Below are 25,000 nucleotides of genomic sequence, written 5' to 3'. Positions count from 1 at the left end.
GGAACACACCAACATTAACATAATAAGAAATCAAGAAAATACACACCATAACATTAACGGAAATGCATTACTATGACAAAACACAAAACACAGAAAAAAAGAAAACAATACAAAAGCACGCAATCACACACACACACACACTCGAAACCCGACAAAACAAACAAGAACAACACCACCAAACACCAAACAAACACCGCTACATTGCACGGATTACACTGAAACGAGGGGAAAAAAAATGAGAGACGAAAGAAGGAGAGAGAAGAGAGAGGGGGAGGAGAGAGAGAGAGAGAGAGAGAGAGAGAGAGAGAGAGAGAGAGAGAGAGAGAGAGAGAGAGGACAAGAAAAAAAAAGAAAGAAAGAGAGAAAGAAAAAAAAAAATAACCCTGAAATGAAGAGCGGTCAACTGGTGGAAACAATCCGTCGTTCTAGTTGAAAAAAAAAGAAAAAAAAAACAGACGATGAGGAAAAAGAATGGGGAAAAGGGAAGGAGGAAAAAAAAATCATCATCTACCTTCTATCTGACTGTTGCTTTAAAATTCTTGGCATGATTACTGATGACTTTATGACCATATTCTCAAACATTTCAGTGTCACCATCTTTACTACTTTTAACAGATTCTGGTGATTTCCTAGGCCGATTTCCTGACGCTCAAGATGTATGTTTTTTTTTAAGGATTCTGTGTTTTGATAGAGAACCACACTCATGAGAACTTGATTAATTATCCTTGAGACCTTTTAAAATTTGTGGTAGTGAGAGGTTAAAAATGCACGCTTTGTATCTCATGGTTTGGTTAGTGGTTTGATGTACGAGGCTTTTTTTTTTTTTGTCCAGCGCAGAAGAGGTGATGGCTACAATATTTTTCTTTTTTTCCCAGGATAATGAAGTGGCTATGTGTATGTTTCTGTAATAGTAACGCTAGAGACGGAGATGAGCGCTGAGGCCACGTCCAGCTATAGCATACGTCCCCCCCACCTTCACCTTTTAGCTTTCAGGAATAAAAAAAAAAATAAATAAATAAAATAAAAAAATAAAATAAAATAAAATAAAATAAAATAAAATAAATAAATAAGAACTTTAAAGAAAAACACTTAAAAACTGCATAATTATGGCAACCATTTCATATTATCTTTTAAGCTTATTTAAAAAAACATCCCATTTCATAAACAAATTTTTTAAAAACCTATTCTTCATTCCATTTCATAAGTTAATTTACATAACAAACTTTTTAAATTGTTTTCCAGCCTCTTTATGGTGACGGTGATGACAACAGTGATAGCAATGGTGACTGTAATCGTGAAAATGAAGGTGAAGAAGAAAAGCCAACAGGCAATGAAATGCTGAACAGACAGTAACGCTGGCACCTGAATGGCGCGGGTGATGGTGACTGAGGAGAGTCATTTGGCGTGGAAACACTAAACTCTCGTTGTTCTAATACCTGGCGGGATTTGGACTAATTAGCTTCGTAACTGGTGGATTCGTCAGTAAGTAGTTTGTCCTATACGTGTGTGTGTGGTGTGTGTGTGTGTGTGTGTGTGTGTGTGTGTGTGTGTGCGCGCGCGCGCGCGGGCACGCTCTGAACATCCAAACCTTTTTCTGCCTAAATTATTCTTCCTGGCGCTCTAACCTGCTAAGATATCCAGTAATTTTCCCTTGAAGCATTCTTCCCCACCTGAAAATGTCCTCGGTTCTCTGTGGTATTAGAATATTTATTTTCAATCTTATTTTCAACCTTAATAGAGAGAGAAGCAACTTGAAATTGAAAAAAAAAAAAAAAAAAAAAAAAAATTATATATATATACGAGGTGTGTCATTAAAGTTCCAGACTGGTGTCCTAAAAGATGAATTTCAAACCCAAGCCACAAACCACCATATTTCCCCCTTCAAAGTAATCCTTCTGGAGTATACAACTGCGCTCCCAACCCTCTACAGTCACTAATCTTTTTCTTACGTGCTTTTAAAATCATGTCCTCTGTTGCAGGTCGTTTAACAATGAGCGCTGAACAGCGAACAAACTTGAAGTTTTTGGTGCAGTTGGGGAAAACGCCGTCAGAAGCACTGGGTATGCTGCAAAAAGTGTACGGGGATGAGACAATGTCACGCTCACGTGTTTTTGAGTGGTGCAAGAGGTTCAAAGAGGGCCGGGAGGACGTGGAAGATGACCCCAGGAGTGGAAGACCCTCAACGAGCAGGAATGAGGCCAATGTTGAGCGTGTCAAGCAGATGGTGCGTGACGATCGTCGGTTGACTGTTCGAAAGATCGCAGATGAGCTTGGCATGAACCACAACAGCGTGTGGAAGATTATCACTGAAGATCTGGGCATGCGGAAAGTCTGTGCGAAGATGGTGCCGAGACTCCTGAACGATGACCAGAAGGGACGACGCATGCAGGTGTGTCAGGACATCCTCGAGCGTCTGGAAACTGAACCAGACTTGCTCAGGAGAGTCATCACCGGCGATGAGTCCTGGGTATTTGAGTACGACCCGGAGACCAAACGCCAGAGCCTTCAATGGAAGAGTCCGGCGTCGCCACGGCCGAAGAAAGCAAGGCAGTCCAGGTCCAGCTTCAAGGTCATGTTGATCGCTTTCTTCGATGTGAGGGGCATCGTCCACTGCGAGTTCTTGCCACAGGGCCAGACAGTCAACCAACATGTGTACAAAGAAGTACTGCGGCGTCTGCTTCGTGCAGTGCGCGAGAAGAGGCGGGAGTTGTGGCAGGGCAACTCGTGGCTGCTTCACCACGACAATGCGCCTGCTCACAATGCCCTGAGCATCAGAGAGTTCTTGGCCAAGAAGAACATCGCCGTGCTGGAGCAACCGCCCTACTCACCTGACCTCGCTCCGTGCGACTTCTTCCTCTTCCCCAAGCTCAAGGAGGTCATGAAGGGGACCCGTTTTGATGATGCGGACGACATCAAAAAGGCCGTGACGACAGAGCTGAGGAGCATCCCGCAAGAATCCTTCCAGCAGTGCATGCAAGCCTGGCAGAGAAGGATGGACAAGTGCATGCGGTGCCAGGGGGATTACTTCGAAGGAGATAACCTATAGTTTGTAGCCTGGATGTGAAATAAAACTTGTGTGGCACCAGTCCTGGAACTTTAATGACACACCTCGTATATATATATATATATATATATATATATATATATATATATATATATATATATATATATATATATATATATATATATATATATATATATAACCAGCTACCAATGAACTTTTAAAATTCTCAACTTGACGTTATTTTTTTTTTATCTCCATATTATTAGATTATCAACTATTTATTAAATTTTCTCCCTGGATATAGACGAACGTAGCACTCAAAACAGAGATGAAAAAATGTATGTAAACAACCGAACAATAATTATCTTTTAAAACATTCCTTTAGTTTTCTGTCTTACTGAAATATCAACTGTTTATTTGACTTTCACTCTTAATAGCGAGAGACGAGGCACTTGAAATTGACAGGAAAATATATAAACACAAAGTCAACACCCAGAGACAATTCAAATCAGGAAATACAGGAAAAATGCTTGAACACAAACGCATTTTTAGCTTAAGATACACCTGTCACTCCTATCCTGTCCTCTGAGAGAGAGAGAGAGAGAGAGAGAGAGAGAGAGAGAGAGAGAGAGAGAGAGAGAGAAAAGAGAGAGAGAGAGAGAGAGAGAGAGAGAGAGAAGAGAGAGAGAGAGAGAGAGAAATGCAAATAGTGTGCTGGTGGCGAAATGAACAAGGAAATGAAGGATGTGTTAAAATAATGCAGTTAGTTTAGTAAGTATTGTGATTGTAGATTGTGACAGGAATGAGCGTCTTTCCTCCGTGTCAGAGAAATTAAGTTTATTTTTATTAAGTTGGCATACATGAATGAAGCCTTCAGTGGAAACAATAATATGATAAGTTTTGAAAGTCTTGTGAGTTAACATATTTATTAAACATATTTATAAATTTACTTGGTCATTTATTTATCTATTTATTTATTTTTATTTTTTTTTTTTGTATTTTTCTAGTATTAGGAAACTTGGGTTAAGAACACGTAAAAAAATGGAAAGGGGAAAAAAAAAGGCAACCGTAAATGTGGATTGTGTTGGGAATACGATTTTTCCTTCCATTTCAAAATAGTGTTTATGAAAATTTGGAGTATCTAGAATGTAAACGCGCTATTTTTTCTAATATCGAAATAAAACCGTGAATTTTGTGCCGAGTATAGAAAGAGAACGTGGTGCTTCCCCCAATATCAAATTAATACGGTCAATTTACGAAGAACGATGAACATAAGCAGATAGCGATAGAAACACGTGTTATTTCCTCGCTTGGCTGAACTTAATGAGCGCGCTTAATGAGTCTTGGTACGCCCTCATATCCTGCCGCAGCCACACTGTTCATAATTTAATTCATCCCCTAATGAAAAGTAACGCGGTCAATATTTGTTATTAAAGGCACCGCCAACATGATTTCATAGGTACAGGAGCGCGAGTCGTAATAAGGCAAAACACACTAACGGTAATTAAGGAAAATAAAGTACGAGTAGGTAGTAGTTATATAAATGATAGTAATAATAAATAAAAAAAAAAGGAGCTTAAGTATTTGAATTATCAAACATAATTTGACACTATATATTATTTAGACAGACAGACAGATAGGCAGATCAAAAGAAAGACAGAAAAGAAAGACACAGGCATTTGGACAGACAGACAGACAGGCAGACATTAGCATATTCACAGGCATTAGACAGATAGAAGTACACAGACAGACAGACAGGCAGACAAACATATGGACAAAGACAGACAAATGGACACACACACACACACACACACACACACACACACACACACACGAATCCTAAATAAATAAACACGTATACTAAAAAGACAAAAATCATATTGTGGTACCCTGCAATGCAACGAGTAAGTGAAAGAAGACGAGGCGCTTGTGTATTCCGCCCACGAGCAGCATCCATCACTGCGGCCGCCTGGGAGTTGCGTGCAGACTGGCGACACACACACACACACACACACACACACACACACACACACACACACACTTACACGTGCAGTATTTGGAATACTGTAACGCCTTGCAGCGCCTGGAGTCAAGGAAGGAAGGAAGGAAACTTGCGCCAAGAAATGAACTGGGAAAGCTGCAATTTCCGACGAGACAAACTTAGAGAAAAGCTAAATGATGCTCCCTCCCAAAACACACACACACACACACACACACACTAAGTTGCACAAAACAAATCATCTAAAATAGTAAACAACACGGAAAGAAAAATATAGAATAGACAAAGTGTGTGTTCGTGAGTCTGTACAGCATTCCATGTCTGTATGCCTTGTGTGGCGGCGCACCGGACATCTGGAAATCCATGATAATCAATTTGCAGGTCGCGGAGGAGCAGGTTGTGCAGGTTATACAGATTAAAGCTCAATTAACCATCTGACTGGCATGCCTTGCTTTCAATCTTGCTGGAATGGTCTGGTGCAACTTTAGTATAGAATTCTGAGAGGCACCATTGATGAGAAAATAAATGATGAGTTATTTAAGCCTTTCAGTGTCTATAGTTTAACCTTCGCCACGTTAAATCCTACAAGGTGACTCCATGAACAAATGTGGTATAGTAAAGGCTTAATTGAATCTTATAGTATAGAGATACCCACTTGAACGTGATATGGAGGCAATATGCAGGCCATGTACAGGCAAATCAATCACCGGGGCGGACCGTCTAGGGGCAATTAAGGCGTGATGGCAGATGGGCGAACAAACAGGGTGACACAAGAGGTCTTTCAAATTGCCGGATTCCATGACACGTGCATAGCAAATGGACTCGTAACAAATGGGCTTTCGCATCTCCCCGGCAAGCCATTAGTCACTCCTGAACTTGACTTGAACTGATGACTGATAATCAGGGAATTACTCTCCTTCCCTGCGTCCTTCTCGTCCCCTCACATCCTCACGAAGGCCGGCTCGCCCCACCCAGCCTGACTCCGTCCTGCCATCTCACATCCCCTCGTCTTCTTTAAGTTGGTTGAAAAGAGTCTTGGCTCTTCCGTGCTCAGTTCCTGGGATCTTATTTGTTCTATACTTGGTGCATGAAAGAGAGAGAGAGAGAGAGAGAGAGAGAGAGAGAGAGAGAGAGAGAGAGAGAGAGAGAGAGAGAGAGAGAGAGAGAGAGAGAGAGAGAGAGAGAGAGAGAGAGAGAGAGAGAGAGAGAGAGAGAGAGAGAGAGAGAGAGAGAGAGAGAGAGAGAGAGAGAGAGAGAGAGAGAGAGAGAGAGACAGAGAGAGAGAGACAGAGAGAGACAGAGAGAGAGACAGAGAGAGAGAGAGAGAATATCCAACGTAAGCATGGAACTCGAAGGCTTTTATTTTTAACCGAGATCTCAACTTTCCTGGAGATGCAAAGTTAAGATGCAGAATAACAGGCGACTATCGGGCGAGTGAAAAGGCTTGATTAGTCAGGGGAGAGGGTGAGGAGAGGAGAGGAGAGGAGAGGAGGGTAGCGGCCTTGAGAAACACGACCCTTCTTTCCCTTCGCCATTTCTAATTCATCACGAGCAGGAAAAGGAAGCCGAGAGCGTGTCTTCTGCTCAGAGGAAGCTACGTAACCAAGGGCGGAGACGAAGAGGGTCGCGAGTCATTTGCACGATGGTGAGGGTGCAGCAACATCCCTCAAAGATATATCGCCATTCATAAGCTCTCCTGGGAGGGGACACGTGAGTGGATAGCGCGGGAAGGGAAAGAGAGACAGACAGGCATCCTTCCCTGCACAACTCGAGGGGAGGAGGCAGAGCAAGTAAAAGTTGCTGAAAGGTCTCCGTGCAGTTCTGGCAGAGGCGCTGAGTGAAAGGTGCCGTCGCCTGGAGGAAGGACTGGCGGGTGAAGTGCGTGGGGAGTGCGCGGGCCTGGCCATGGGAATGCTGGGAACGCGGGGAGATTGCGAAGCTGGCGTGAGTGATAGAATGGAGGGGGATTATGGGGAGGGCGTGAGGGTGATGCTGGTGGTGCGAGGGGGAAGTGTGGTGGTTAAAAAAGGGGTGGTGGAGTAAAGGGGAATGTAGGGAGGGGGAATCAGGGTTGTGGGAATGGAAGTGAGGGTGGAGAGGGTGCAGAGGGAGCAGGAAGGGGACTCTGGGAACTGTTGTGGAGGAAATGTGGTCACTGTGATGGGGACGTGGTCTGGGGATTGCGGGGTGAGGCGGCAGCAGGGAGGTGGGGAGCGCTGGCATGGATTTGAGGACGTGGCGGGCTTGTGAAGGGAGGAATGGTGAGCGTGAGGAGGCGAGGGCGTGAGGACGTGAGTGGGGGAAGGTGGAAAATGTGAACTGCAATTCTCCCTTGAATATTCATCCCCTTTACTGTTAGATGACTTGTAGCACCATCACCTACAACTTTCACTCATTTCTATACCTCAGTCTCTTATATAATTTTATAGCCCAGAAAAGACTCAATTAACCTATTCTCTTTCATCTCTGGGCGTCCATTTGTCTACACTGCTCCGAATATTAAAGAACAGTGACACTAAAAGATTAAACTCCATTCAACCTACAAACGTCACTCGAATTCTATGTGTGTATCCCAGTTAAGTAGTTTTGAAGCTTAGGAAAGAAAAAAATAAACCTTCTACACTCTCCTTACCCCAAACAATTTTCTACAGTTGTTCTGAATATTAAAGAACAGTTAGAACAGTAGCACTCAACAGTAACACTCCATTCACGCTACATACAACACCTTAATTCTGCATAGGTATCCCAGTCAATATGTACGAACATGCATAGCTCGTGACCTTGGGGTTTCAGAACTACATGACATTACTCTCAAAAAACCTCCCCTATGATTCGGTTTCATTGCCTGGCGAGAACCTGGAACGCCACGTGTCTCTAAAGTTCACCTCTGAGGAATCGTGACGTCAAATAATGAAACTCCAGGCGAGATACGTAAAATACTGGGAATAGTTTGTGAGTACATTAAGTTTGTATCCTCTTTCATCTTTACTGTTGTAGACGAGGCAGCCGACACATTATTAGCTGGAAAGGTTAGGGAAGGTCTTTTGTCTAACCAGTAGTGGACTGATAGACGCTGATGAAATGATGATGGAATAGTGATGTAAGGCAGAAAAGAAAAAAAAAAAGAAAATACTTCCATGAGAGACAAAGATATGATGGATGATGATGATGATGATGGTGATGATAAATATGATGACGATGAAGATGACGGTGATGACTAATGATGATGACGATGAAGATGAAAAGCACTGCACATCAGCACGAGAGAACAAAGAACAGGTAAAATGACACAATACTTTCACCACTTTTCACCACAATGCCACACAACCACAACAAAACGCACATACAAAACGGGAAAAAAAAGAACAAACAATTAAATTCATTACCACGAAATTATGAAAAAAAAGGACCCATATATAATTCAGGAACACTAATGCCAAACAAGAGGCGCTCGTTGACTCGGGGAACACAAGGGCGGCGAGGTGGTCTATACAATTTACCACTGCAGGTGTATATATTTACCTGCTCGGAGTAACAGCATAAAGTAACAATGCTGAATTACTACAGTTCAGCTCCCCCACGGAATAATTACCAGTTTGAGTCACGGAGGAACATTAGACCACCTCACTTGGGATGTTACCTGCTAATTAAGAGGGTTGTGGGTGAGTCAGGTACGAATGACTCACCTGTGTGTGTTGGTGGGGTTGGTATGAATGTTTGTTTGTGTGTGTGTGTGTGTGTGTGTGTGTGTGTGTGTGTGTGTGTGTGTGTTGTGTGGGTGGGTAGGGGGTGTGTGGGCCTGTTTGTGTATCACGCTCAATTAGTAATGGAAACAATTACATAATTAATTATAAAGAAATAAATATTATTATTTCGCATAACACTACCAAAACCAACAAGTCATGAACAGCAACAACAACAACAACAATAACAACAACAACAACAAATGCAACGATAATGTTCATGGTGATAATACTACTACTACTACTATTACCACCACTACCGCTACAGTTACAACAACAACAAGAACAACAACAACAATAACAACAACAGCAATTACTACTACTACTACCACCACCACCACCACCATCACCACTACTACTACCACTTCCACCACTATCATTACCACCACCCTTACTTCACTAATTACTTTAAACACAAGTATCCCCACTACTGCTGCTCATAATGTCCCTGCTGATGTTGCTGTCGTCGCTGGTGGTGGTGGTGGTGGTGGTGGTGGCGGCGCTATATATAAAACAAAGCAAATTCGCGTCATATACAATTTTAATTACACTCAGCTGAATTCCACTATACAACTATTTGTATAATTAACGAGTAGAACAGCGCATTTTGTATGTATCTACCTGTCTGTCTACAATATTACCCTATAGTTCTTTTTTTATTTATTTATTTTTTTTATTGATCTATTTATGTATTTGTGTCCGTCTAACTGTCCATCAATATTTCCATTTGATCTTTCCGCCTCCATACGGCAGCAGGTCACAATAAAACATTTGAACAGTGGAATATTAACGAGAAAGGTTCAATTCAGTTCTGTATTCTTTATTCACATGTTGATGATGATGATGATGATGATGATGACAAATGATATAAAAAAAATCAAATGTTAATACAATGTAAATAGTTATAAATAATGATGACAGTAGTGACAATAGTAATAACAACAAGAATAACGGCATAAATCCTGCTACTACCACGAATAATAATAATAATAATAATAATAATAATAATAATAATAATAATAATAATAATAATAATAATAATTATAACAATGAAACTCCTCCTCCTATCTCCCTCCTCCTCCTCCCCCTCCTCTTACTATTAATGTTACTACTACTCCTACCAACACCAACACCACCACCACCACCACCACCACCACCACTAATAACAATAACACCCAACAAGGACCCAAGAAACACAGTGAATAGCCTTTATGAACAGACCCTACTGTAGAGAGTACATCAAATATACGTGGGGTGGAAAGCTCCCCCTTTGAGGTAAGAATCAAGACTGTCACGGTAATGAAGAGAAAACAAACACGTCCAACACTGCGCCAACAACACCACTTTAGAGGCCGGGAGTGGGAGAGAGAGTGGGTGAGGAGGGAGAGACACGGGAATGGAGGACTGGAGTAAGACGAGGTTGGAAGGCTAGAAGGTTGCTCTTAGTGTTACGTAACCCCTGAATTCCATCCTTGATTGCTCCTCTTAGTCCATCGCTGAGTGGTGCGGAGTTAGCCACGTGTCAGTGAATTTGGTGAAAGGTTTGATTCTTTGATCTTCCTGAATTTCTTCTTCACTTTCAGCGCCGTGTGACTCCTTTGCCAGTTTTTTGCTCTCCGTAAACGCATTAAAGGATACAGACACGGACGATGCAGGATGGATATTATCTTACCTTGGGCTAGATAAGCAGCTCAATTTTATTATCTTTTGACGTGCAAGGGACGTTGGCTTAGAACTGAAAAAAAAAACGAAAAAAAAAAAAAATAACACCAGTGCCTCTCCTCCCCAAGAAACGTTGAGTACAAGAGTTTCAAATGGGATTCATGTTGATAAGTAACTCAGTTTTCTCATCTTTTGACCTGCAAAGGACACTGGCTAAGAGCTACATGAAACGAAAGACTAAAACAACAACAACAACAACAACAACAACAACAACAGCAACAGCAACAACAACACTTCACTGTCTCTCCTTTCCCAAGAAACGTCGAGTACAAGAGTTCCAAATGGGTTGTCCAATTTCGTTCCGGTGGTGTCTTGTTACTCTTCCTTTGAAATACGAGGACGCACCGCCTGCTTGCGACACAAAGGGTACACATCACACATCCAGTGGGCAGAGGCAGCGTAAAGAGACAAGCTTGGGGAGGATGAAAGGCAACAATCGACGGTTTCTGGAGGAGTACAACCGTCTGAATAAAGAATCGCGGGGCCTTTGAGGGAGTTGAGCTTTGCCATTTTGCTGTCATCGCGGCCATCGACTCCCAAAGATTCAATAAGCGCACCAAACAGCTAGGGAAGGAGGCGGTGGTGGTTCAAGGACTCTACACTGACTCTGACTGACTGACTGATTGGTGGCAAAACAACTTCGGATATCAAGGAGCGTCGCCGGCAAGTTTGGACGCCTGTCGAAACTCGAGACAAAATTGGCGTCTTCACCTTTCAGAATTTGTAAGGCATGAGTTTGTCAGTTGCCTAAATGACCCGACCAGCATGCAATCTTCTCCGTCCCTCGTCGCCAGCGTCTAGACACACATCGGTCACACACGTCCACTCTGTCACCAGCAAATACTCGTGTCCCTTCAGATGTACACACTCCTCCACTGTTACTGCACTGTCGTTTTCTTTATTAACGGTTCTTCCGGTGGACAGTCAATTACAGTAACCTGTTAAACAACCTACATTTCTACTCAGTCTAGCGTTTTCCTTCAATCTCAAGTCTAACCTGCTGATCTACCAACTACCAGGTTTTGTAACATTATTAGCAGATCAGATGACTTAAGACTGACAGAAAACACACATTACATGGGAACTGAGTGTGACAGATTACTCGACTTCTAGCTATGACCTGCATACATTCTAAAACATTTTGCTTTCTCATCACGACTATTTTCAAAGGTAACAGGGACGATTAGCTGGGTTCTCAAGAATGTTTGTCCCGTAAATAAGGTAGGAATCTTGTCAGTCTGTCACTAGAATAATAATAATAATAAAAAAAAATGAAAAAAAAACACTTAAAAACCCGTGTAATTTCAATTAGATGCTTCCGAAAGTAATGAAGGTGTGAGCTGGTGTTTCAGAATATTACCCATCACTGTACAGTAATGGGTTCACTGACAAGAGGCACCGGGCTTGATCCAGGCAAAGCAGTTTCTAGATGGTGGAAATAAAGTGCTATCTCGCAACACTACTCAGCGCCAAATGATCTCGTTGCTACGGCGCAATAACTCAATCTGTTTCCAAATTAGTTCCTGCCGTCGCCTCCCCAGCTCGCGTCTCCCAAGGGTAACACACACGTTTTTTCACTAACACAAAGGGCTGGACGGTGAGGGATGATATTGGATGAGATAAAAAAAGAAGTATGAGTACAAGAAGTGTAGGTAAGATTAGAAAGGGAGCTTATTTATTTAGTTCCTAATATCTTTTTTTAGCCACGAACCACTTTACATTTCTTTCCCCTACACAAAGGAACACGGACTTACGGGGATACTAGACTAAAAGAACTAAGGAGTAGAGGAAGGGCACGGGAGATTAAAAGAGTGAGACTACTTATTCAGCCCCTGGAACTTTTTTTTTTTTTTTTAGCTACTGGCCATTTAACATATTTTTCATACATAAAGAGCAAAGGACACGATAAGCTGAGTTCCTCTATTATACGCGCCCCTGATTCCCTTCGCCTTCCCATTGTACTGCGGACTTTAATATATACCCTCTTCTTCCTTCTCCTCGTCCTTCTCGTTGCCAAACACTAGACTCAAGAGAAAGGAAAACATCCCCGTCTCTCTCTCTCTCTCTCTCTCTCTCTCTCTCTCTCTCTCTCTCTCTCTCTCTCTCTCTCTCCCCCCCTATCCCCTATCTCTTCCCAGCATCGCCCGCCGTCACCCTCATCACAATTCATAAAGTTTGGACAAGAATGGGAAGGGAAAAAAGAATAAAATCACGTGCTAATTTCCGGCGCCTTCCGTTTATGCTAAGTTTGCTTCCTCCTGCTGCTTGTCGGGGCCGCTGCCTACCCCGAGTGACGCGCCTGAGAAACTGTTACTCAGTCACTTGGTATTTTCTTGCGTGACTCCGACGACGCTGAGGACTCTCGCTTTTGTCTCCAAGTTTCCGAGTTGGCCTTGCGTCATTGAGAGATTGGGAAGGATTATCTGTCCAAGAACCGGAAATTTGCATGAGTCCCGGTAATGGCGGCGCGGGACGAGGAGCGGAGAACATTCCTGAGGAGGGGAAATGATGAGGGGGAGAAGCAGAGGAGGAATTCAGCGGAGCAGCGGCAGGTCGGAACGCCATTATTTTGTTGGTAATTGGTAAACTTAGTAATTCCCGCGGGAGGAGAGCAGGAGCCTCGTCCACGCCAGTCCCCCACGCGAGTGTTTCAGCGCAAATTGCAGTGTCTCAGGCAGCGCCGCGCCATTGTCTCGTGAGAGGGTAATGGCCGCGTCCCGTCCCCCCCCTCCCCCTTCACTCTAAAGAAACATTACCAAAACATGAACAATTACGTAGAGGTGAATTTTCTGTATGCCTGACACCACTTGGAGGGGCATTATGTACTTAACGAGGAACTGGGACGACACAATGGGTCCCGCGTGACACAAAACACTCACGGGGTCGACAGGTAAGACTCCCCTCACTCCCTTACTCCCTCACGCCCCTCACGCATCACAAAGCTACAGGTAAACGTGCGGACCAATTTCACGTCTTGGGTTTCGTGAGAGGAAGGCTGAGTGAGTGAAGGCTTGAGTCTAGTATTTCTCACCAAAGTTTCGTCCCCGCCCCGAGTGACGCATTAACGTGAATACCCCCGCTCTGGGACACAACACCCATTAACTTCCGGGTCTCGAAATGAAGACCCCACACGGAGACGCTGACGAGGAGAAAACCTGACCTGACCTGACTGGAATGATCTCTTTTTAAACCTCCGGAACGCAATCACTTAATCAAAACGAACTGGAACCTGAAACATGGAACGCATAAAGCAGACCAGATTAAGTTCCTGGCTTGCACACTGGAGAGATTTATATTTCACGTCGATTAAAGAATTACACAGGGGGGGGGGGGGGGAATTAGTAGGGCGTGCTGGGAAGCGTCAGGGAGAGTCAGCGGGGAGTTTCAGTGGGGAGTGTCAGTGGGGAGTGTCAGTGGGGAGTGTCTGGGAAGTGCTGGGGTAAGGCAAGGTGGGAATTATCGTTTCCTGTAATGCTGAGTGTCTATTTCTAGCGGTTCATTTTACATTGTCATTCTGCGAGTCCTTTCGACGCAGCATTGCTTGGTGGGTTACAAAGGCTTAATCAATATTCGAGAAAGGAGTGTCGACACCTTGTTAGAGTTACGTGACTGTGTGTGTGTGTGTGTGTGTGTGTGTGTGTGTGTGTGTGTGTGTGTGGTTATTCTCGTTGTTTTGGCATAAAATATTGAAATTTATAGCCCTCTTGAAAACCAACCTACCTACCTCCACACATACATACACACACACACACACAGTATTAAACATCACACCGCGCCCAGCGAATGTACAGTATACACAACAATAAACACCGCGATCCCCCAATCCATGTATACTGAAGAGGAGGCGCGTGGATGATTGGCCTAACTGGATTGGACTTAACTGGCTTTGCCCTCATGACTGCAACGAAGATTAGTGGGATTGGGAAAGTCCAGCTAATCCTTCTCCCCCATCCTCTCCCCTCCTGGTGTGTGTGTGTGTGTGTGTGTGTGTGTGTATGTGTGTGTGTGTATGTGCGTGTGTGTGTGTGTGTGTGTTAGTGATTTATACTCGCGTCTCTTTTTTTTTTTTTCCCCTCTCTGCAAGCTTGCAAATTTTCCTTTTTTTTTTTTTACTGTTTTTTTTTTTTTTTTTCCTGTTGGTGATATGGTTAGCGTAGTGTGTAGCGTCCCCCTGGTGATTTATGACGAGTCTTGGACGTGTATGGAGATAAAAAGTAGGTGTCTATTTATATACCTGGTTTAAAAAATAAATAAAAAAAAAAAAAGCTTACACACGTCATATCAGGAAGTAAAAACAAGCAAAAAAAATATATGAAAGAATGAAACGTGTATAGAAGCGGGAGAGCAAACAAGGAAGGAGGAAGGTACGTTAAGACAAACAAGCACAGCAAAGCAAACACCACCTCAAACGAACCGCTAGAAACAAGACATAAATACCGATATAAAAACAGGCTAAAAAAAAAAAAAAAAACATACAGGAAAACACGGCAAAAACATGAAAACAAACACAGGAAACACATAAACAAACAAAACAAAGCAACAACGAACTCAACACACACACACACACACACACACACTTACTTAACAAGCTACCATAAAAAAAAAATACGGGAAAGAAAAATAAAACACCGAAAGGAAAACGGAACCAAACAAGATAACACGTTCATACTCGTACGGATGCCTGCGACGCAAAGAAAGAGGGAAACAGATAACAAACAATACGCAAAGATACGCAGAGGAAACACGGAAAAAAAACCCGAGTGAGCGAGTGAATGGACGGGAGTTTTTTTTTTTTTTTAACGGAAGAGTCACTGGCAAAGAGCAACAAAAAGAAAAAAAGAGGAAAATAAAAAATCCCGCTGAGGTGCCAGTTCCAATAGAGATGTCAAGAGAATCATCGAAAACTGAAAGATAACTGTCTTGAAACCTTCCTTTTGAAGGAGTTCAATTCATAGGAAGGAGGAAATACAGAAGCAAGCAGGGAGTCCCAGAGTTTGTCAGAGCAAGGGATGAATGATTGAGAATACTGGTTAACTCTTGCATTAGAGAGGTGGACAAAATAGGGATGAAAGAAAGAAGAAAGTCTTGTGCAGTGAGGCCGCGGGAGGATGGGAGGTATGCAGTTAGCAAGATCAGAAGAGCAGTTAGCATGGAAATAGCGGTAAAAGATAGAACAGCGGTAAAAGATGCAACAAACATTGCGGCGATGAGGAGGCTGAAGGCAGCCAGTTAGAGAAGAGGAGTTGATAAGACGAAAAGCTTTTGATTCCACCCTGTATAAAAGAGCGGTATGATTGGAAACCCCCACCCCTATACACGTATGAATAAGGCCCCTGTGCAGAGTTAGCAGCTAGGGGAGAGAAGGAGGGCAAGATAAACTGGCGGATATGACTCAGAATACCTAACTTCATAGAAGCTGTTTTAGCTAGAGATAAGATGTGAAGTTTTCAGTTTAGATAGTTATAAGTAAAGGACAGACCGCGGCCGTTCAGTGTAGAAGAGGGGAACAGTTGAATACCATTGAAGAAGAGGGGGTAGTTGTCTGGAAGGCTGTGTCGAGCTGATAGATGGGGGAATTGAGTTTGGCCGCCCATTCTCTCCTCTATCTACCTTGGGTGGGAGTGAACCAGCTGAGTAATTATACTGGAACAACAAAAGGCGGTGGATTGACATGGGCAGTGGAGACAGAAAGATAGTGACATGGGAAAAGATGCAGATGGACTGCAAGAAAGTAGATGGATGTGGACAAAAAAAGATAGTGGACTGTTATAGGGACAGAAACATAACGAACTGGGATGGAGGAAAGGAAGAAAGTAGATTGAGTAGTGGAGAGAGAGAGATTATGGACTGACATTGGAGACAGACAGAAGATTAATATAATAGAAAGAGAGTGTAGTGAGATGGGCACGGAAAACCACTTAACACGAGACAGAGGAACACTGCACTGACCCAGGAATAAGATCATGATGTGTTCCTTGCTGCTCGGACATTGAAGACTACAGACTCTGGTGTCCTGAGGGAATGGTGACATTTTGACAATATCGAACTGAAAAGAAAAAGAAAAATACTGTTACATCGCTTTTATCATACATCACTCTTTATCTACGCCTTTGTATGCCCTGCCTTCTATCATTTCCAGGTTGTCATTCTGTTATGAAAGTATTAGACACGAGTATGAATTATGATGAAATTTTTCCTAAATACAGTAACACCTCAACAAACGTTTAATAGTTCATTTAATCAGAGACAGAAAAAATAGCTTAGGAAAGAATGAAAGGCAAATACAAATTGTGAGAATTCTCCCTTCACTAAACACAGGGACAATGCAACAAAGACCTGCAAAAAAAAGAAGAAAAAAAATACGCAGTCGTACATTACATAAATTGAAAAAAAAAAAAAAAGGATCGCTGTTTAATCATGAAGCGCAGGGCCGTACTTACTGACTAATAAATATACGGATAGAGTGCAACGAAATGCGCAGGAAATTGAGTGTAATGAGTGTCATCATTCTCTCTGTCGATCATTTCAATAATTTAAAGTTGGCTGAAAAAGAATGAAGCTTATTCAATTACAGTAATGCTTCACTTAACATGAAAGCAAAGAAAACGGTTCTTTCACTGAAAATTAAAAGGGTTAAGAAAAATGATGTTTTGAAATTCCAAATGTTTCAATTACTCCATATTGATTCCCACGCCCCCGGAGACAAAGATTTAGTGAACACATGATTTCTGAATCTTTCGGAGTCGATGGCTGCGATGTACAGCAAACTGGCAAGGCTCAACTCCCTCAAAATTCCCGCGATTCTTTATTCAGGTGATTGTACTCTATTTTACTGATCCCACAAGACTAACTGGTTTTGTACATTCCTAAAGATTAACTGAAGACTCATTCTAACTAAACTTGAAAGCGTCTCAATCACACACATCCCCTCAACCAGCACGGCAAGACGAGGGAAGATTCCTACGACAATAGTAACGCACAAAACGTAGCAAGTTTTTTCTTCCTTCCACACATCTCCTGTCTTGTTTTACCCGAGTCCAACATGAAGATTTACTGAAGACTTTTCCTAACTGATCTTGAAAGCATCTCGATGATCATGCACTTGTACCCACGATAAATACCACAGAACAAAGGAAGATCTCAAGGACAACAGCAATACAGCAAACTCAGCTAGTGTTTTTTTCTTCAACACATCCAGTCTTGTTTTCACCAGACTCCAACATGACCTCGCCAAGATCCACCCTTTTCAGATCCTTGCAAATTTGATCTCACAGGCCTTTGAGATTCCCTGCAGGAAGAACACACGGTGACAAAGAGAGAAATACAAGATGACTATATGGCATGATTTCTCTCTGTTTCTCTTATATAACGTGCAAGTCAGCTCACAATTTTCACAACAAATACAACAAATGTCAACAAATGAGAAAAAGACTAGTTGTTTAGAAAGACTAGCTGTATGAAAGGCAAATATAAATTGTTAAAAACCTTCACAAAACTTACTGTATAACAAAGGCCTTTCCTAACTTCCACTAATCTCTTTCAGCCATTTGTCTATTCTAGGTCACCCGAGGAGGACATTCTCTCCACTTAAGTTTTCTTCCCTGCATTCTTCCACCAAGTCACGGATGGCAGTTGAGTAAGTCGACTCTTTTCTTCACTGATATGATGGTAACTAACGGCGCATCTACTACAACATTCCTTCGTCTTTCTCTATCATAACACGTTCAATCATACCACAACTTCGTCTTCTTCTTCCCCTCAGTGTGTGTCCTGTTTCAACATGGAGTTACTGTTTTGCTTGAGCCTATTCAGTCAAAAAAATATCAAGTTTCCTAAACATACCTACTACAACATTCCTTTCTCTCTCATAACGCACTCAATTACACCACAACTACTTCCCTTCAGCTTATGTCCTGTCTCAATACGTAGTCACTGTCTTATATGAGTCTATCCAACCAACAGCAAATTTTTTTAAACATACCAAAAAATAAACACTTTCAGAGTATCCCATCAAACCATCAGTCTTACCCAACTCTCCAGCTTCCGTACAAAATTAATCTAAAACTCTTCCCTTGGTCAATGTCTTTTCACAGTTAGACACAGTACCGGGCGAAACAAAGGGACCCAGGCAGCGCGTATGATTCACAGCGCTGCCATGGTATAATTCACGTGCTGCCGTTCGCGTGACTTATTACCAAACTACCAAACTGGTGCACATGTCAGCTCGCCTCGACCTTATTTAGCTCCAGCCACTAATTCCACCCAGGCAAGAGAGGGAAGAGAGACAAAAAGAGTACGAACATGTTTTCAGAATTACGTGTTGTGGGGGATTCTCACTCTCTCTCTCTCTCTCTCTCTCTCTCTCTCTCTCTCTCTCTCTCTCTCTCTCTCTCTCTCTCTCTCTCTGACAGGTGAATATATACTTTTTCTCTCTCTTGTGGGTGATTCTTCATATACTTCATTGTTACATGTCGTCATTACTGTCACCATTCTTTTCTTTCCTTATTTTTCAACCTAGCTTAACTTAACCTAACGTAACAAGCTGCCATGTACTTTATAATCTTCCAACTCATTCCGTATGTTTATTCCTACAAGGATAATGATGTATACGATAAAGTATATGACGTTAGAGACTTACATATATTTTGCATGTAACAAGGGCTGTGGCTAAGGGCAACGGAAGGGTTGAAAAGACCCACTGATGAAAAAAAATAAGGCCACCAGAATAATAAAAATAATAACAATGATAACAACAGTTTCGTGTGGCAGAGTAAGGTGAGAGTAATTTTGAAATAGTCATAAAAAAAAATCATATCGTGACCTGTTTACCACGAGGACTCAAATAATTTCACATAATGCAAGACCTTATACGTGACTGCTATTTCAAATTTATTTTTCTATTTATTTATTTATTTATTCTTTTTTGGCGGCACAACCATTGGCCACAGTAAATCCTCAGGCGCTTATTAACACGTAACTGTTGTGCCTTATTCTCAAGGTTGCTAAAATGTGGTGCAAGTTAAAGAACAGACTGAACAAAGGAATGAAGGAGTGAACCACCAAATCTTTTTTATTAGCGCCTGTTATCTTATTTTTTACATTGACATCATCTAGTGTTACTCTAGCAAGGCGCCAAGAACATAAGAAAGTGAGGGAAGCTGTAGGAAGCCATCAGGCTTTACGTGGCAGTCCCTTTATGAAAACATATCTATCAGTATTCATTTATCATTCCTATCCAGAAATCTATATAAATTTCTTTCTGAACCTCCCTATTGACTCAACACTAACAATGTTATTACCGAATCTATTCCAGTCATCTACCACTGCAATAGAGAACCACTTCCTTTCCATCTCCTTTTTAAAATCTAACTTTTCTCAACCTTGAGCCAGTAACTTTTTGTCCTATCCTGATAACTAATCCTTATTATTATTAACTTCCTACCATGATTAATAAACCTTATTACTATCTTTATACCCTGATCACTAACCCTTATTACAATCTATCCTGAATCATTAACAAGCAAAACAAATTTCAGACTATTAGGAAAAAAAAAAAAAATTAAGGGTGAATAACGCATTTAAATACCTCACAGATTCACCCATAAAGAAAAGTCGCTATGCACTTCTCACCACCGCCTCTTCTCTCCCACTAGATCCCAAAATACTCCAAAATGATCATGAAAGCTGGAGGAGAAGAAGATTGATGGACTGAAGTGTAAAAATCAAGAAGTATTCACAACTATATGGAAAAAGTAGCTGTGAGTGATGGGGAGATGAAAGAGAGAGAGAGAGAGAGAGAGAGAGAGAGAGAGAGAGAGAGAGAGAGAGAGAGAGAGAGAGAGAGAGAGAGAGAGAGAGAGAGACGCAGGCATCCTATCTTCAATACAAAAAGATAACAGAAGAATGAGGAATGAGGAGAAAGAACCCCACAGAGGAGGCAAGAGAGAGGCCCCACAATGCACTAAAGATCCTGCCTCAGCGACTTATAATGCCTCTCCCTGAAATGGCAACGAGAGAAAGGAGGAGAAACCAGGGGGAAAAAAATACACGAAAATACACATGCATACACTAAAGCACCATCAATATTCCTCACTCCACACCAGGTTACATGTGGTGTCAATATGCATGATGTATATATAATATCAATGTTAGAGAAAGAGGTGGGAAAGAAAGGGAGAGAATATACAATAAATACACATATGCATATATTCAAACTCCTCTCAATGTCCACTCCATACTAGGTTACAGTTGTTGTTAGTACGTATCCTGTATAAACAGTATTAACGTTAGAGAAAGACACGAATAGAGAATAAAGGAAAATATGACAAATACACATATAGATATACATAAAATCCTCTCAGCGTCCACTTCTTACTAACTTACAAGTGGTGCTAATATTTATAATGTATGTACTTCGTATGTATAACGTTAGAGATGAGCAGAAAGCAGAGAAAAATAAGAAATACATACATACATATCTAAACTCCTCTCAGTGTCCTTCATTTCATACCAGGTTACAAGCGCTGCCAATATGTATAATGTACCCTGGTGCAATGTATAAGCAGCATTAACGTTAGAGGGAAAAGTCAGGGTTACTCTTTTTTGTCAGTAGGTCGTTGGGTGTAGCAGCTTCGGGAGTCTGGTCACGAGCCGACAGATGTTGAGGATAAAAAAAAGTTTTGTAAATGTGGAATTTTATGCATTGGCCTGTTTAGCAAAGCATCCATCCCTTTTTGTAGTGAAGCCTCGACTCGGTAAAGCATTTCCTGTGTGTGTGTGTGTGTGTGTGTGTGTGTGTGTGTGTGTGTGTGTATTGGAGCCTGCCTGCCTGACGGACGAGAAACTTCCTCCTCTTCTCTCTTCTCTTCCTCTTTCCTTTCTTCTCTTGCTCTTCCTTCTTATCCTCCTCCTCCTCCTTTCTTTTCCCCAACCTCCCACTCCTGTACCTCCTCCTCTCCACTATCCCTCCTGTACCTCCTCCTCCTCCTTCTCCTCCTCCTCCATCCCGTTGCTTCAAAGAAAACATTTTAAGCGCTCCAGCCTCGTGTGGTGAACCAGAAACGGGGTATTTTCACGGGGAAGTATTTTTTAAACACAGCTGTGCGTAGATCACGTGAGGAACGAGGTGGGGCTGGCAAGATGAATGAAATATTAAAGGGATGGGAGGGAATAGGCGGCGCGGGGGGCAGGGAACGGTGAGTGATGGCGGAAAGGAAGGGAAGGGAAAGAGAGAAAAGGGAGAGGAACTTGTGAAGGAACTAATGGTCCGGGACGGTAACAGGTGACGCCTGGACGCTTCCTCTCACCGCTCCTCTCCCTCTCCCTCTCTCTCTCAGTCTAACTTGGATTACGGAGTTTAAATACATCATCAGTCTCTATCTTTCTTCCGCTGCCCTCCCCATTCTCTCTCTCTCTCTCTCTCTCTCTCTCTCTCTCTCTCTCTCTCTCTCTCTCTCTCTCTCTCTCTCTCTCTCTCTCTCTCTCTCCAGAAATTCTGTATACGAGTCTCTTTCCTTTCCTTGCTTCTTCAGAATTTTTTGTATATGGAAGTTCTTTTTCTGAGTATCTCCTGAATTTCCGTACATACGAGTCTTTTTTCCTGACGCCTCCAGAAAGAGGATAAGAAGAAAACCAAAATGGAGAGGGACAAGGAGAACGAAGACGAGGAGAGGAAAGAAAACCGAGAAACCAAAACGAACGAAAAAGAGGAAAGAAGCAAAAGCAGATGAAAACACAAAAAAAAGGAAAAGAAGAAAAAACAAAATGGACGTGGACAAGAAAAATAAAGACGAGGCGACGAAGGGAAACTGAGGAAGCTAAGAGGTAAAAAAAAAAAAAAAAAAAAAAAAAAAAGCGGAAAAAGACAAGAGCAAAAAGAAAAAAATGTACTTATAGTAAAATCAGTTAATGAGTAAATGCCAACCCCCTCACCCACCCCCTCCCACCCCACACAAAAAGAAAAAAAGAAAAAAAAGATCCAAGAAGCTTATGAGGAACCTGGTGTCGCTTGAGTGTGAAGGCACAGACCTCAAACAGCGGCGACGTGACTTCCATCATCTCATAATCAACCATGAAAGGCTAAACACATCACGTCGCCTTGCCAGATGCACGAGGTGTGGCGCTGAGAGCCCACCAAGGCCGGAGGGGACATTAAGGCAGGTTGGGGTGGCTTAATGTGGTCTGTTTCTGCACTAAATTACCAACTCGCTCATTCATCTGCATCGCCAAAGGGAAGAGTGGAATAGGCACGTGTGGTCAAGAAAATATTCACAGCTCTAAAGATTAAATTTTTCACGATAAATATACGATAAATATTGACAATTCGCTCATTTATCTGCATCGCCAAAGGGAACCAAAGGGAGGAGAGAGTCAGACACGTGCGCTGCGGTCAGGAAAACATTAACAGCTATTCGGTGTTGAGTTTTTCATAGCAAGTACTCGTGATGGAGGCATACAGATTTAATGTATTGTAGAGGTTACCATCATAATATTTTTTTTAAATTTTCAAAGCTAGGTTTGGAGTATTGTGGTGTCATATTTTGTGGAGTGGTTATTACATGCAGGACAGCTTTGACAGAAGGACGTTTAACTGTGTACAAAAAAATAATATATATATGAAGTGTTGTTTCCTATCATTATCTCTAAACATGTGCGTATGAGATGCATTGTTTCAGTATAATTCCTTTAAGCTTATAGGTTATGAAAACACACCTAATCTAACCTAACCGAACCTAACCTAACCTAATCTAACCTAACCGAATCTAACCTAAACACACCTAACCTAACCAAACCTAACCTAACTCCCTAAAATACCACGTCTGTCCAGGAAAATAATAAGCAGTTCATTTGGAAGACCAGGTTATGAGAGCAAACAAGGACTGCCTACTTCAGCCAGCCAAGCATTTTATCACAACACTCGCCCACCAGATGCAGCGCGGCTCGGTAGACGTGCAATGTGTCTACCCGTCCGTGCGTCCGTGCTTGATTACTTTCCAAACTCTCCCCTGCAACCCTTTCCTAAGACGAGATGAAAAAAATCGTCTCGCTCTTGCAAAATTGAGCAAAACATTAACTTTCCATCAGCTTCCCTGCACCTTAAACACACACACACACACACACACACACACACACACGTGCCAATTCCTCAGAGCGACCTTAATCACGCAAATAGACTCAAAATGGAGATGTGTTGAAGGTATGAATTAGAGGCACGAGGAGTAAACAGGAGAGGGAGGTAAGGAGGTAAGGGAAGCCGAACCGAAGAGGGAAGCGAGGAGGTCCAAATGAAGGAAGAGAAGACTGAGGAGAAGGACGAGGAGGACGAAGAGTGGGAGGTAAATGTAAAAGATGAAGAGGGCTACGTAGTGAAAAGAGGAAGAGGAGGAAGAGGGGACGAAGAGAAGACCAAGGGAAACAAGGAAGAAACCGACAAGGATGATGATAAAAAACAAAAACAAAGAACAGAAAGATAAAACAACGAAGAATGCTAATAAGTGAAAGGACGAGGATAAAGAAGAGGCGAAAAAGAGAGAGAGGACTAACAGGAAGAACAACAATGAGGACTAGGACGATGGCAAGAAAAAAAAAAAAGCATATAAATAAGGAAAACGAGGAAACAAGAGCAAAAGGAGAGAAAACGTGGGAGGGAAAGAGAAAGTGCAGAAAAGTATGACGAGGGCGAGAGCGAGGCGAGAGAAAATGCCAAGACATACAAGAAGGAATTAGAGGGAAGAGGAAAAACCAAAAGGCGCATGAACAGAATGAGAACGAGGAAAACAACAAAGGGGAAGAGAGTAAATGAGACAAGAAAAGACTGAAACAAGTGAGGGGAAAACTTGGAGAGAAAATAGGAAAGAGGTAAAGTTAGCGAAGAAAACAAGGAAAGAAAGAGAGAGAGTTGCATATAGTTTTCTTTCATGTCTGAAGGAGTGCAAGGAGGGGAGAGGATGGGAGTGACATGCTCATCTCCCCTCTCCCTCTCCCTCATCTCAGCACTTTTTACTTACCACTTCAGTCAGTCTTCTAAAATCACACTCCCTTTCCACCCGCAGCCTCCAAATATAGAGTACTTATCCCCTGATTCATTTCCTTCCTCTTTCCTCCTCCCTCCTCCTCTCCCACTCTCCTTCATCATCTACCTACATCCTTCTCCTCTTAAACTTTCCCTAACTTCCCCCCCCGAGTCTTCCAATTATCCTTTCTTTTCTCCCCCTTCCCTTCCCTTTAACTTCCCTGTACTCTCTCTCTCTCTCTCTCTCTCTCTCTCTCTGCAACATTTTTCTTCACATCCTTTCTCTTTGCTGTCATTCTTCCTCCTATCTCTCTCTCACGTCCTTCCATTACCTCTTTACCCTGTTTTCCCAGTACTTGCCTTCTCTCTCCTCTTTCTCTTTCCTTTATTTTTAGATTCCTGTTGGGGGTTAATACGAGAAAAAGCACATTCGTCTCGCTCAGTCGACAAATCCCAGGTGAGAATTGATGACCTGGGCAGGTTACAGGGAACATGCCACTGTGAACTATATTCAGTAACACT

At 42.3% G+C, this 25,000-nt stretch overlaps 1 long non-coding RNA gene across 2 annotated transcripts in view; it reads right to left on the bottom strand.

Annotated features, from left to right (window-relative positions):
* The window catches only part of LOC135107974 (uncharacterized), a 98,288-nt gene that overhangs the window by 22,722 nt on the left and 50,566 nt on the right, over positions 1-25,000 (bottom strand). For both annotated transcript variants that reach the window (XR_010272077.1, XR_010272078.1), the window contains exon 3: positions 16,417-16,513. This is a non-coding gene — a long non-coding RNA (uncharacterized LOC135107974). The remainder of the gene's footprint in view (positions 1-16,416; positions 16,514-25,000) is intronic.

Source organism: Scylla paramamosain, chromosome 16, assembly GCF_035594125.1.
Source record: "Scylla paramamosain isolate STU-SP2022 chromosome 16, ASM3559412v1, whole genome shotgun sequence".
NCBI classification, from domain to species: Eukaryota; Metazoa; Arthropoda; class Malacostraca; order Decapoda; family Portunidae; genus Scylla; species Scylla paramamosain.
Note: the sequence above shows the minus strand (reverse complement) of the source record. Positions and strands in the feature narration are given on the sequence as shown.